Below are 15,474 nucleotides of genomic sequence, written 5' to 3' on the forward strand. Positions count from 1 at the left end.
CCTGCACCAAGTGAAAGTCTGTTCCACAATGAAGGTGAAAGATCAATCCCTGTCATGTGGACTAGCTTGATTTTTCTTCCTCCACCTCCGCCCGTTGTTCTCCCAAACCCACAAGACCGAAGGATTGAAAAGTTCAATATCACTAAAGCCATATTGGCAATGAAACATGAAGATGGTAAACCCGTGTGTGACAACCCTATATTTTCCAAAAGCATTGTAACGTTCAAAAGTCAAATACAACGAAATTAACCTAAAAAATAAAGGCGTTTATTTATCTAAGTTGTGTTGCATCAAATATTAGATATCATGCCAAGGTTTCCAAAAACTTAAAGAACGCTCAAAACCGGGTTATATTGAAGAAACTATAACCACTCGTATATTTACGACATGCCGTTAAAACATTATTTGACGTAAAAAGCAAAATCTCAATAAAATGCATTTTAGCCTTAAGTATCTAAACAAAAGTCGTAAATCTCGTTGGAAGGTGAGCGTGCATAAAAAGATCGTCCAATGTGGACCTCGTATGAAGAAGTTACGAATTTTCAAAGTTTTGTAACAGTAGTAGAGGGCTAAAAACTCGAATTGAAGATCGAGTGTTAATTAGCTAACGCAACCTAAATGAGAGTTGAAGATCTCCACAATAGGAGCAAATTGATAAAAAGACAAATGAAAACCGACGTCGAATAAAGAAACTATAAATTTTTAACGGACTTTAGGAGGCCCGGCCTATTAAAATTATATCATTAAAAATAAAGTCAAAACTAGCCGACGGAGTCTAAATGAAAGTTGTAGGGCATAATCTCACCTACGCGTGGATATAAAGAACACGAAAAACGGAGCTCGTACGCGAAAGTTACGGAATTTAGAAGACGGAAGCCAAAATTACGCCCCGCGTAAATTGGGAGTACGCCCCGCGTACTAGGCCCAGAGTCGAGTCCCATCGGCTGCCCCCTCTACGCTTAGCTAGACCCGAGTCGTAAGCCATGACGCATTATTACGCCCCACGTAACCGAGGTACGCCCCGCGTACTTCGGAGGTACGCGCCGCGTACGAGGAGTTTCCAGCCTATAAATAGAGAGTTTGAGCTTCGAGTTTTGGCACACCATTCTCATTTCCTCAGTCATTCTCCCATACCTCTAAGCTCCAGAGACCATTCCATCACCTCGGTTTCCGCACTCGAGCCCCCGACGAAAGATCTACGCTCAGAGATTCCCAAGAGCCCGAAGACGCAACTTTCCACGGTCGAAACTCTAGCCTCTCTCTTCAAATTTAACGAGTGAGTTCATACCCCTACTTTTCAATTCTTTTCATGTTTTAGGGGTGGGGGGGGGGGGGATACAAGTACATTACAAATCAAAGTATCGTTTTTATAAACATCTTTATGTTTAGAGGGCTATTATATCACCAAGTTGTTCTTACTAAATGGAAACATACTTTTTGAGAAACTATAATGAGTATATTTATCAAGTTATTCATACATTTTACATATACATCTTGACAAATGAACTACTTTCAAAAGAAGTAAAGTCTTTATTATCGTAAATCTGTTTATACCAAGTAATGTGAGACATTCAAACTTCAACGTACTTGTATGTATGCATTTCAAGTCCTGTATTATATACCATAATCTCTTGGAGAGAGAGCGTGATACTTATGTATAGATCTATACGGGATTGACAACCCCGCACCTAAACTATTAGCTATAGTTAGACCGGCAGGTCTGGGGTGACAAATGTCATAACACTACAACACCTGAAGAATGTTGTTACAGGCCGTCAGTGTCAATAGTATGGTTATAAAACTCACATAAAAGTATAAAAACAAGCTTGATTTACGAGATTCATATATGCATTCAGTTTTCTACATCATTTTGGCATAAAGTTATCATTATTATTCAAGTATGGAACACACTAACACACACCAACTCTGGAAACTTTTCAAACCATTTATAGAAAATATTGGATTTTCTGAAAACCTCGTTCATCGATTTACTACCAAAAAGGACATACATTTCAATGCAAAACACTTATGAACTCACCAACTTAATTGTTGACACTTTTTCAAAACCACTTGTATTTCTCAGGGAATCAGTAATACAGGTAACTACCAGCTTTTGGAGAAGGAACACTAAGGATTTTTTATTATCGAACATTTATCATCATATTGTAATAGTCTTTTGCTAATATGTATAACGCCACATTATACGTTTTCATTATATATATGATGGTTGTGTTACTTTCTTTACAATATTCAATTGTGGTGATACTACGTGAAGTCATCCACCCCGAATGTTTCCGCCATTCTGGTTTGGGGGTGTGACACCGTGTGTGCTCATGTCCTAGGGATGAAATCACACATCAATAGGTTGATAACGTTGGGTGCGACTTTTCCGAAGAAGTTGGCTGTGGACTGGGTTCTTCAGTCACTCCCTGAATCATATAATAAGTTCAAAAAAGAGTATTATATGATGGATCTTGACGCAACCCTCATTGACCTAACTTACATGCTTATTAATGCTGAATCAGAAATGATTTGGCAAAGCAATGGAGCATATTTGTTTGGTGAATCAACCAACCATGCTTTCAAGGACATTCCAGAAGAACCCACGTGTTTCTGCTGCCAAGAGAAGGGGCGCTGGATAAAAATCTGCCTTGAGAACCTGAAGAGTCCAAGAGATGGGAGAGTCAAGGAGTATGGCTCTGCTTCAGGTAAAATCCACTATCTAACTCTGTTAAGTTCATATTCATTGATTCCTAATACATGATGTGATAAGATTACATTTGGATGTTTTTGCAGGATCGGAGAAAAAAGAGGAAGCTTGATGGAAGAAGCAAGATGAGTCTCATCACGAAGAAATGGACTGCGATCGCATGGACTCAAGATCAGATTTTGAGCTTAGAGAGTTATGATAGATTTGTTAGGAATATTTGATTACATAGTTTTTCAATTGATTTTGCATTCTAAGGACATGTTTTCCGCTGCTTTTTTTAAATATAAATTTTGTTTTGACTTATTTATTTATATCCTTGCAATGAAATCGTTATGAAAAATTGATGTTTGTGTATTTCTATAATGGATGGATGTGATTCGTAGTTATATTATTTATGGTAGTGTCGTAAATTTCTAAGTAAGGAAAGATTCCCATCGTCCAAGGTTGAATTGGACAGAAGGTTGGAATCATATGATTTGAATCATGTGATGTATGGAAATCTTGGTACTTAGAAATTTTAAGGCTAATTCCTTGACAAAGAGTCAAGTGAAGGACTAGGAGATCGAGTTCATAATGTTGTGCACTAGTCAAGTCCACCATAACAATAAGATTATTCGTAATGATTTACTAAAAGTCTAGTAAATGTGGTTATCCTTACAAGATTAAGTGTAATTCTGAATCATTGAAAAGTTTCAATGAATGGCAGAACGAAGAAGTAGAATCAATGAAGGCGGAAAGATAAAATGTTTCTCCAATCTAAGAAGAAGGGAGATTACTTTTGTATCGTGTTTTATGATCGTCTCGATAATTGTAGGAACCATATTACAATTCATCCTCTAAGGACACCTTAGTGCATTAGTATGGCTAAGAAGAGGAGTCGGGAATTGTCAAAATGGTTAATTCAATAAAATGAATCATACTTCGTTCCAAAAATCAAGTCTTAGAGTCAAACTCCAAGATTGTGACTTGAGTGATATAAAATATTAAGTAGGAATGTTCTTACACTTGCAAATTTTAGTAAGTTGTGATGTCTTGGATAAGACAAAGACCAACTAGTACCAAATTGTATGTAGGTTTTGTCTTTATAAAGACACACACTAACTCTTGAGTATTTGTTTGTCAAGAAATTTTTATTGACAAGGGAATCTTATGTCAAGAGGTCAGTGGGAGTCTAAATGATCTTGAAAAAGGTTCAAGGACTAATCAAAAGTAAACCTATTATTAAACACTAGCATACGACTTGAGGTTTCTAACCTACCGTGTTGACATATTATTGTTTTTGTGCCATTCTAGTTTGGTCAACTATGCATGTGAGTTCTATGAGATCTCAATGGGTTGCATAGGAGCAAGGCACCTTGATCAATGGAAAGTACATTGAAAGGTAGGGGTGAGCTGCTAAATAACTTGGAGGCAATGGTGGGACCCTTGATGGAAAGAAATTAAGAATGGACAAGTTCGATTCATAAGAGTTTGGATTTGTCACAATTATTGTCTTATAATTATGGTTATGACAAATTCACATGGATAGGAACACATACACCACAAAATCTGAGTGTTATAAGGCTTCTCTCCTTCATGAAAATGATTTTGAGGAAACGCTTTCACGAAGAGAGATTTTGAAGATAGCATTATGTAATTTGTATTTCTCAAATTCGATTATGATTACGACATCCCTCTTCATAGTTCGAATTGTGGGAAATGACAAATGGGTCTGAACATTTTAGACTTATTCTAGAAATGTTTAAACACACATATGGGTTATCTAAGGAAAGGTGTATGAGTTCAAGAGGCTTAGATAAAAGCTTATCGAAGCGTCCCAGTTTCAGAAATCTAAACTTTGGTAAAGAAAGTCAATAAGTAATTGGTTTCTAGAAGTCCAGCTAATTTCTGAATACGTGTCAAAGCTAGTGGGAGCTTAAATGTTATGCTGGGATAGATATAATCATCATGTTAGTAGGACCATGATTATTATTTTAAGTATTGCAAATTGGCAATATTAATTATAGAAAAACAAAAGTTTCATGTTTCAAAGTTGTAGGAGTTGAAAAGTTGTTTTTTCTATAATTAAGGGAGAGAATGTTATACTTCGTTTCTAATCTAAAAGCTTAGATCGAGAAATTTTAGTTGAAGTTAGCCAAGGGTATATTTATTAATTACATTCTCAAAGTTCGATTATGATTACGACATCCCTCTTCATAGTTCGAATTTTGAGAACATGACAAATAGAAATATTATGGCAATATTATAGCAAGAAACTGGTAAAGTATCACGTTTTCCATTATGAATTGTATCCCATACGCTTCGGGTATAGGATCGATTGCATATTCTGTAATATTTGACGGTTCTAAAATTTTCCAAATGCCTAGGGCATTTTGAGTGAAAAATAAAATAGAATCGGATTTGAGTAAAATAATTAAACAACTATCAAGGGAAATCTAAGGTTCGCCAAGGATTGGTCGCTTGTGGACAATTGGAAGTATAGACATGGATGGACCATATTGACATTATTGTGAATAGATAAGATTCTATTTATAATGAGTTGTCATATGGAAAATATAGAAATGTTTCCTTATTGGGAGTTGGACGTTAAGAATCTCTATATCTAGATTAGAAAAACTTTTATGCAAGAAGGATGTTCAAAGGAATGTACTTTGAATGTGAGACTTCATGTCTATAGGATTGTCTTGCAACAATCTCCAATAGAGTACTTTGTAATTTCATTGGCAATAGTCTTTGTGACTTTGTTGCTTTGACATTACGAAAGGATCGTTGCATAAAATGTTAGATTCTAACATGTTCTATAGGTGGCAATAATTAGGTATTCTTATGCTTGTGGTCAGGATTAGGAATTGTGAAAAGAGTGTGATTGAACATGTTATTCAATTATACTATTTCACAAAGTAAAGACCATAGGTAAACATAGTGTGCATGCTTGATGCATGGGACAACTGTTGTTATAATTCAAGTATGAAGTTGATTACCTGAAACAACAAATAATGAGTAATCAATATGGTGATTAAATAAAACGTATTTTATTTATACTCAAAAGTTTGAGGCCATATAGAATTAGTATTATTCTTGTGTTTCACTTTGCATGTTGTCACACCCCACAACCGGTACAGCGGAAACGTTTGGGGGTGGAGGACGTCATGTACAGTATCATAACAATGCAAAGTAGTAAACGAGCAACAACATCATCCATTGCATTAATAGTATAATTTGATACAAGTGTGTTCTTTAATAGTAATAAGACACCAAAACAAGTAATAAAAATAAAAGACGAGTCTTGAACATGCTCCGTCTTCTCAAAACTTGGTCATCGGTACCTGTCTACTGGTGACCTAAGAATACAAGTTATTTTGAAAGAGTTTATCAACATTAAAGCTGGTGAGTTCATAAGTATTTAGTGTCAATGTTTGTATAAGTTTGATAAATTTTTTTGATAAGTGTTCATTGTAAATGTTTGTATATGTTTACTGAAAATGTTTGAAAACTCCTAGAAAATCCTATATTTTCTACTAGTATAAAAAGTAGTCTTCTACCAAGACCCGACTGTTTTGTATGTTTGTTTCTCTATAAAAGTGGATGTTTTTCCCAAATATGACTATCATTACTAAAATATAGTTTTATATTACCCTTTATGTGAGAAGATCACAATTTGAGTATAATGGGAAAATGTATGTGTACTGCAGCATTATTTGTATTAATTACTGAAGTAATAACTACCTTAAAACCAATGGTTTATTTAAGGTAAAATGTGATAAGTTGTTACGATACTAAACTGACTAAAACACGATGATGAAAGACATCGGAAGAAATGACATTTGGCACCCGTAGACTTGCAAGTCCCACCGTAGCGAACAACAAGGTGTAGGATAGTCAATCTAGTATAGATCTATTTGGCACACGTAGACTTGCAAGTCCTACTATAGTGAACAGCAAGGTGTAGAATAGTAAATGCGGTGTAGATCTATACACAAACTCACGCTCTCCCCCCAGGAGATTCTGGTTACAAAACGTGACACAACGAAATGGTCGCTGTGTCATGAAGTAGTATCTCACATTATGTTATCTTTGAACCTTGTTATAGTATACTTGCTATAGTAATAGTATTTTATGTATAGTATTTTCTATTATAGTATTCTCTATTATAGTATTCTCTGTTATAGTATTCTCTGTTATAGTATTCGTTGTGTAATATTCTTTGTATAGTATTCTCTGTTATAGTATTCGTATATGATAGTATTCTCCTAAACTATACCTATTATAGTTTACTAGTAATTTCTGTAGTTTGAATGAATGAAGGTATGCCTTTGCTACCCAAAGGTACTGAACTGATTGATAGTACTTTTATATCTACATATGTATACATAATATATAACTAATATTTAAACGAAATTCAGACAAATAACCGATACTCTTAGGCCACATCCAAACAAGGAAAAGGAAATAAAGCGAGTTATCAGTCCTAAATCCTTTAAACATTACTTAGATAACTATACATATATAGACATGCATTTGACAATATATAAGTTTAAAAAGAAGTTTTGTAAAACATTTGAAGAGTTTAACAATAAATATTAATGACTTGATGTCAGTTTATAAAACGATTTGAAAACAGTTTGTTTGATATTACAGTTTAAAGTATAAGAAATCCTTTAATTGAAACACAGTTTGAAGTATATGAAATCCTTTGTTTGAAACACAGTTTGAAGTATATGAAATCTTTTATTTGAAACACAGTTTGATGTATATGAAATCCTTTGTTTGAAACACAGTTTGAAGTATATGAAATCCTTTGGTTTGAAACACAGTTATAAATCACATGTGATTGATTTTATAACTAACATGTTTTCTACTTGTATTCCCCCCATCAAAGCATTTAAAATCATTTAAAAGATAAGTTAAGGGGTATGAACTCACCTGTAGTGAGTGATGCGACTGTAAGATCAGTAAATATGTTAAGTGTCAAGTAAAGGCTTGAGCACACACACACGGATCCTAATGAGCAGATAATGACACATATATGTATATAATTAGTGTTTATAACCACTAATAATGAAATAGAACCACCTTAGGGGTAGGAAAACACTTGTAATGAAGTGTTACACCACTTAGGGTTACATATAATGGAAGTATGGCCTCACATAGGAGTTTACGACCAAGATGGTAATACCCCCATGAGTTTACGGCCCATGGGTTTACGGCCCAATGAGTTTAAGACCGTAAACTCATGGTATTTTATACCATTTGGTATGTTAAGGCCTTATAATCATGAAGGAAGTGTTCTAGTCTCTTATCCAAGCCTTAGGAATAAGATATGGTCCATATGCGCCACTAATTTGGGTTTACGGCAAAGGAAGATGCTCTTGGCTGTAAACACCTCATGTTCTTGGGAAAAGCTTGTTTTCAAGGCCTTAATCCAATATCCTAACTAAATAACAACTATAGAAGGTAGATACTTACGATTTGAAGGCAAATGAGGGTGTTTTTGGCCCAAAAACACCTAAGTGTTCTTGAGGATCTTGAAGATCTAGACTCAAAGATGAAATCCATGGATGAATTCAAGAGTGAATCAAGAAGAAGAGATGTATTAAATCACAAGGGGATGGAATCACTTAAATTTTCGAGGATTTGAAGCAAAAACCTTATGATCCTTAGGAGAGAAATCGGGTTCCAAGCCTTTGAAATGGGAAAAGTGAAGAAAAATGGCCCAAGCTTTATACTTATAGGCTAGAGATTACGGCCACCATGAGTTTATGGCCGTAAACTCATGGGTCCTGGCCGTAAACTCCTCATTTGAGGGTTTATGGCTTGATTGATGGCTTGGAACCTTAGTTGACCCATTCTAACAATTGATCCTTTGATGTACTAGGCTTAGAATGCTCAAATAGACTCTAAACAGTGCTATAAGTTAGCAGAAACAAGTCTGACTGTGATTGAGTTGAAAAACTGTACAAGATAGAAATTTCGGGTTGTCACATCATCCCCCCAATAGAGAGAATTTCGTCCTGAAATTAGAGTTTAAACAAGAAATGATGACTATGCTAAAGGATGAGGATATTTCAGTTTCATTTGATCCTCGCGCTCCTAAGTGAATTCTGGTCCTCACTTAGCATTCCAGTGAACCTTTCACTATTGGGATGCGGTTTTGCTATGTTTGCTTGACCTCTCGGTCCATGATCTCTACTGGTTTTTCCATGAAGGTGGGGCTCTCGTTGATCTCGATGTCGTCGAGTGAGATTACATGAGTCTCGTCGGACAGTCACTTTTTCAAGTTCGAGATGTGGAAAGTAAATTGTACGTTACTGAGTTCTCGAGGTAGGTTGAGGTTGTAAGCTACAGGGGCGATTCTTGCAAGAATCTCGAATGGCCCTATGTATCTTTGTAACGACATGAATTTCCAAAAAAAAATTTCAGTTTTAAATCATACTTTTAATCATAAAACAATATCAAAACATAATGTATCCAATGTCATCATCACAAAACAATTCCCATAATCTCAAAACATAATCTCTATGAGTGTGTACGGATCATGCCGGCGCCTTCCCGCGATCCTCACTAGTACCTGAAACACATAACACGACAACTGTAAGCATAAATGCTTAGTGAGTTCCCCAAAATACCACACACAACACATACACCTTTCCAGGCCATAACTTTGTGGGACCTTCCAGTCCAAGTGTCTCAGGGGACTTCCATCCCAAATCCCGGTAGACCTTCCGGTCCTACCGTATCGACCTTCCTGTCCGTAAGCTCCAGACCTTCCGGTCCATATCATCTTGACCTTCCGGTCCTTATCATACATAACATACATAACACATACATATCACATAACAACATACAACATATACATCTCATAGCATATATGACCTTCCGGTCACACATAGGTACCCTTCCAGGTACAATATAGTGAGAAGACTCACCTCAAATGAAGTCGGATAAACTCTCATGCTCAACGTCCCGACTTATCCTCCTCCTATCAATCAAATAACATTCCCGATCAATACTCTCTCATAGTCTTATCCCTAAGGATTGGGTAGAAGACCATTCTACTCCCAGAATTCTCTTGTATCAGTCTTGACCAAAACCCTATGGTCAACGGAAGTCAACGGTCAAACTTTAACCCGACTCGTCGAGTACACATGGGCGACTCATCGAGTCCATGCGGGTATTTTGAATCCTTCTATCCTCGCTTGGCACGTCGAGTCATCCACTTCACTCGACGAGTTACTCCTGTCACCAATCGCGGGGCAACCCTGACTCGATTCGTGGAGTCCACTTATGAGCTCGACGAGTTGCTTCCATGATCACACTGAAATGACCTTCGAGGTCAGATATGCTTCTCTAACCTATAAATTTGACCTTCCCAAGCATGATAATCACGTAAAGGTTCGAACTTTAGGCCCATGCATCACACTATCATCTCTATATGCCAAAATAACCCTTAATATGATAACCTAGGCCCCAAACTCATAAAGGATTGCATAATGCTGAAGAATAGGGACTCTCTGGACCTCTCAAGGTCCACATCTGATGATATTGTCACAAGGGGACATCACACACACTAGATCGCTTACCAAAAAGAAGAGAAGAAACCCTAGATTCATGAAATCTATTACTTAATGAAAATGGACATGAATCCTTACCTCCCACCGCAGCTCTGAACGAAATGATGGAAGATTTGAGTTCCACAAGTCAGCCTAGTTCGAAATCCTTCCTTCCGTTTGCTAAAACACACCAAAGAATGATGAATTAGCCCTCCTCTTGCACTACAAGCTTTCTCTCTGCTCTCTGGGGTTTCTCAGGGGTGTAGTGTCCACAAATGAAGGCCATAAAGGTCTTTAAATAGGGCACAGGCCCCGAGATTTAGGGTTTCTGCCGTCAGCGCTGACTCGTCGAGTCACCAAGCCGACTCGTCGAGTCCAATCATTAATCCAGTCAGCGAATCACGATCCTACTAGACGAGTCTAGGCGTCAACTCGTCGAGTCCCTCTCTATAACTCAAAAATAAAAGGTTAAAATAAAATACCTGGGAGTCCGGATGTTACAATTCTCCCCCACTAGAATCAGACTTCGCCCTCGAAGTCTCACTCTGCAAACAACTCTGGATGCTGCTCCCACATCTCCAACTCCGGCTCCCAAGTCAGCTCAGACCCTCTCTGATGTTGCCACTGGACCTGAACTAGGGGCACCTCCTTGTTCCTCAGAACCTTGACCTTTCGATCTCGGATCGCGATCGGTCTCTCAGCATAATTCATGCTCGCATCCACCTAAATATCCTCCAACGGCACCACCGCCGACTCGTCGGCTACACACTTCCTCAACTGAGACACGTGGAAGGTATAATGAATCTGGCTCAACTCCGCAGATAGCTCCAACCGATACGCTACCCTACCTACCCTCGCGGTCACCCTGAATGACCCAATGTACCGGGGCCCTAGTTTGCCCCTTTTCCTGAATCGAATCACTCCTTTCCAAGGAGACACCATCAGGAGTACGAAGTCTCCCACCTGGAACTCAAGCTCGGATCATCGCTTATCCGCATAACTCTTCTGGCGACTCTGAGGTGTCAACAACCTCTGTCTAACCTACTGTATCTGCTCGGTCGTCTGAAGAACTATCTCAGTGCTGCCCATCACGCGCTGCCCTACCTCTCTGCAGCAAATGGGAGTCCGACACCTGCTCCCATACAACAACTCGAAGGGAGGCATACCAATACTCGAATGGTGGCTGTTGTTATAGGAAATCTCAGCCAACGACAAATACATGTCCCAACTTCCTCCGAAGTCCAACACACATGCCCGAAGCATGTCCTCGAGCATTTGAATCGTCCGCTCACTCTGGCCGTCCGTCTGCGGGTGGTAAGCGGTACTGAAATGCAGCCTCATGTCCAACTTCTCGTGGAACTTCTTCCCGAACTGGAAGTGAAACGTACATCTCGATCTGACGCAATCGAGATCGGTACTCCATTCCGCGATACCACCTCCCTCACATACAGCTCTGCCAGTCTCTCTGCAGAAGAGCTCTCACTGATAGCAAGAAAGTGAGCGCTCTTTATCATCCGGTCGACAATCTCCCAAATTGCATCGACACCCCTCGCGGTCCTTGGCAATTTGGTGATAAAATCCATGGAAATCTATTCCCACTTCCATTGGGGAACCTCAAGTGGCTGCAACTTGCTGTGAGGACGCTGGTGCTCAGCCTTAACCCTGCGATAGGTCAAGCACCTCTCAACAAACCATGAAACATCCCTCTTCATACAGGGCCACCAATAATCTTTCTTCAGATCCAAACACATCTTAAAGGCCCCGGGATGGATCGAGAACCTCGATATGTGCACCTCCCTCATCAAGGTGGTACGTGCCCCGCCTGTATACGAAACCCAAATCCGACCTTGAAAGGTCATAAGCCCTCGGCTATCGGTAAAGAACTCAAATACCTGCCCAATCACCCGCTCTCTCTTGCGGTTCTCCGATCTCACACCCTCTGCCTAGGTCTCCCGAATGGTGTCCAACACCGGAGTCATCACCGTCAACCGTATACAAATGTCTCGAATCGGGGCACTCTCCGCCCTACGGCTCAAGGAATCAGCTACAACATTAGCTTTGCCTGGGTGGTATAGGATCTCACAATCGTAATCCTTTAACACATCCAAGCATCTCCTATGGCACATATTCAGGTTGGGCTGATCCATCGAATACTTCAAGCACTTGTGGTACGTGTATATGGTACACCGAACCCCATACAGATAGTGATGCCAGATCTTGAGGGCGAACACCACTGCCCCCAACACCAGATCATGGGCGGGATACCTTGTCTCATGAGGCTTCAGCTGCCTCTATGCATACACCATCACATGACCCTCTGCATAAGTACTGCACCCAACCCCGATATCGATGCGTCACAATACACCACAAAATCCTCCATCCCTTCCGGGAGGGCTAACATCATGGCCTCGCATAGTCTCTGGCGAAGTGTCTCAAACGAGGTCTGCTGCTCAAGACCCCACGAAAAAGCAACACCCTTCCAGGTCAGCCTGGTGAGAGGCACGACAATCTTGGAGAAATCCTTGATAAATCTCCAATAGTATCCGGCCAATCCCAGAAAAATCCTAATCTCGGTGGGGGATCTCGGCACCTTCCACCTCATAACCGCCTCAATCTTGGCTGGATCGACCAATATCCCATTCTGGTTAACGAGGTACCCCAAGAACTGGAAACCAAAAATCACACTTGGAGAATTTGGTGAAAAGCCTCTCCGACCTCAATACCCCGAGAATCTCTCTCAGATGCTCCATATACTGCTCTCTAGATCTCGAATATACCAGAATATCGTCGATGAACACGATCACCGATCAATCCATCATCTACCTACACACCCTGTTCATGAGATCCATGAACGCTGTTAGTGCATTGGTGAGCCCAAAAGGCATCACCATGAACTCCTAATGCTCATAACGAGTTCTGAACGCCGTCTTCTGGATATCTTCATCCCGCACTCTCATCAGATGATATCCCGACCTCAATTCTATCTTGGAGAACCAAGACGTTCCTTGCAACTGATGGAACAGATCGTCGATCCTCGGTAATGGATAACGGTTATTGACTGTCAACTTGTTCAACTCTCGGTAATCAATGCACATCCTGTGTGAACCATCCTTTTTCTTGACAAAAAGGATCGGCGTTCCCCATGGTAAGCTACTCGGTCTAATAAATCCCTTCCCCAGCAGCTCCTGAAGCTGTGAGGATAACTGCTGCATCTCTACGGTGCAAGGCGATAAGGCGCCTTGGCGATAGGTGCTGCCCCCGGAACCAAATCGATGCGGAAGTCTACCTACCTCTCGGGAGGCACACCTGGAAACTCCTCGGGAAAAACATCCGGGAACTCGCGCACTATCGGAACATCATCAATCGAACTTGGCCTCCTAGCAGCCACTCGTGTATCCATCACATAGGCTACAAACCCGCTGCAGCCCTGCTGTAAACTCTGTCTCGCTCTGGCAGTCGAACAAAATGCTAACCCACATTGGGTACCCTCGTCGTACACTATAAGTACTCCCCCACTAGGGTCTCGTATCGTCACCAACTGTTGCTCATAGTTTATAATAGCTCCAAATCGGCTCGACCAATCCATGCCCACTATGACACACGTCCCCCATCACAATCGGGACCAGATCTATCAGGAACTCAACACCGAAGATCTCGAGTACACATCCTCGAATCACATCTATAGCATACACCGCTCGCTCGTCAGCTATAGAAACTCGTAGAGGTCGGCTCAATGCCTCTCGAAGAATACTGATGTGCTGACTAAATGCTAATGACACAAATGACCGACTCGCACCCGATTCAAATAACAAAAAAGCAGGTACATAATTCACAAGAAAAGTACCTATGCATATCATAAAATAAGCACCATATCACAACTCAGCATAAATATATGAAAGAATACGTACCAGCCACGACATCGGGCGCTGCGCGGACCTCCTCCGCTGTTAACTGGAAAGCTCTCCCACGAGCCTTCAGTGCCTCGGCCTTTACTGGCCGTCCCTCAGTAACTTGTGCAGTAGCAGGGGCAGACCCTTGCGCTGATCCCTGTAACAGCCGTGGGCACTCGGCCTTCTGATGGCCTGTCTGGTTGCAATGAAAGCAAACCATGAATCCCCTCAGACAATCCTTGGCTATATGCCCCTCCTTGCCACATTTATAGCAAGCACCCGATCGACAAAGCCCATCATGTCCCTTTCCACACGTCCCGCAAGTGTGGCCCTTCTGACCTCCAGATCTCGAATCGGTGGGCTTTGCCCGCTTGGCTGCCGACTGAGACTGTGCCAGCCGCCGATCCTTCCCCAGAGACTCGGCCTCCTCCCTGGCTTGAGTCTCCAACTCAATCCCCCTCTTCTGGGCATTTGAATGGAGCACATAAAATGTCCGGTAAGTCGAGTTCGCCACGAACTACCGAATACCCCTCCTCAGTATGCCCAGATAACGACTCATGCGTGCCTGCTCGGTAGACACCTGCTCAGGGCAAAACATCGCCCTCTCATGAAACTTCCTGGTAATCACAGTAACAGAATCCGTACCCTGCTTGAGGGTAAAAAACTCCTGGGCCAATCATTCCCTCTCCACCGGGGGAACATACTCGTCTCTAAACATGGTGGTACAACTCTCCAAGGTCACCTCTGAAAGCTCTGCAAGAGTGAAGTTCGCCGTCACGAACTTCCACCAATCCTTCGCTCCCAAGCAGAGCTGGTTCAGCGCGAACCGTACCCTCAGATGCTCCGAACATGAACAAGTGTAGAAGCATCCCTCGATATCAGAAATCCATCTCATCGCAGCGATCAGATCCTACGTCCCATCAAACTCTGGTGGTTCGTGTTGCTGAACTCCTGAAACAAAAACGAGTCACCTCCCTAAGGCCTAGCAGCAGCCACAAATGCAGTAGCTGCAGCAGCTGCAGCCTCAGTAACTACTGCGTACTGCTCATCAAAGGTCTTAATCAATGTAGTCTTGATAGACTTAAACATCTCTGGAATCTCGGCCCGAATCGCTGCTGCCACCTCATCATGGATCATCTGACGAAGCTCCTCATCACTCATGCCGCTCGTTTCAGGTCTGTGGCGTGTCCCAACCATGATGTCTCTGAAATAAGCATAAAAATATCAGAGACTCGCTCGAGCATACTCACACTCGATAACTCAATCCTACTTGTTCCCTAGTATCCTAAGGATTCTTACTTGAACTGCACACTGATCCAGTGTC

Source organism: Lactuca serriola, chromosome 7 (genome assembly GCF_051521515.1).
Source record: "Lactuca serriola cultivar US96UC23 chromosome 7, Lser_US96UC23_V15, whole genome shotgun sequence".
NCBI classification, from domain to species: Eukaryota; Viridiplantae; Streptophyta; class Magnoliopsida; order Asterales; family Asteraceae; genus Lactuca; species Lactuca serriola.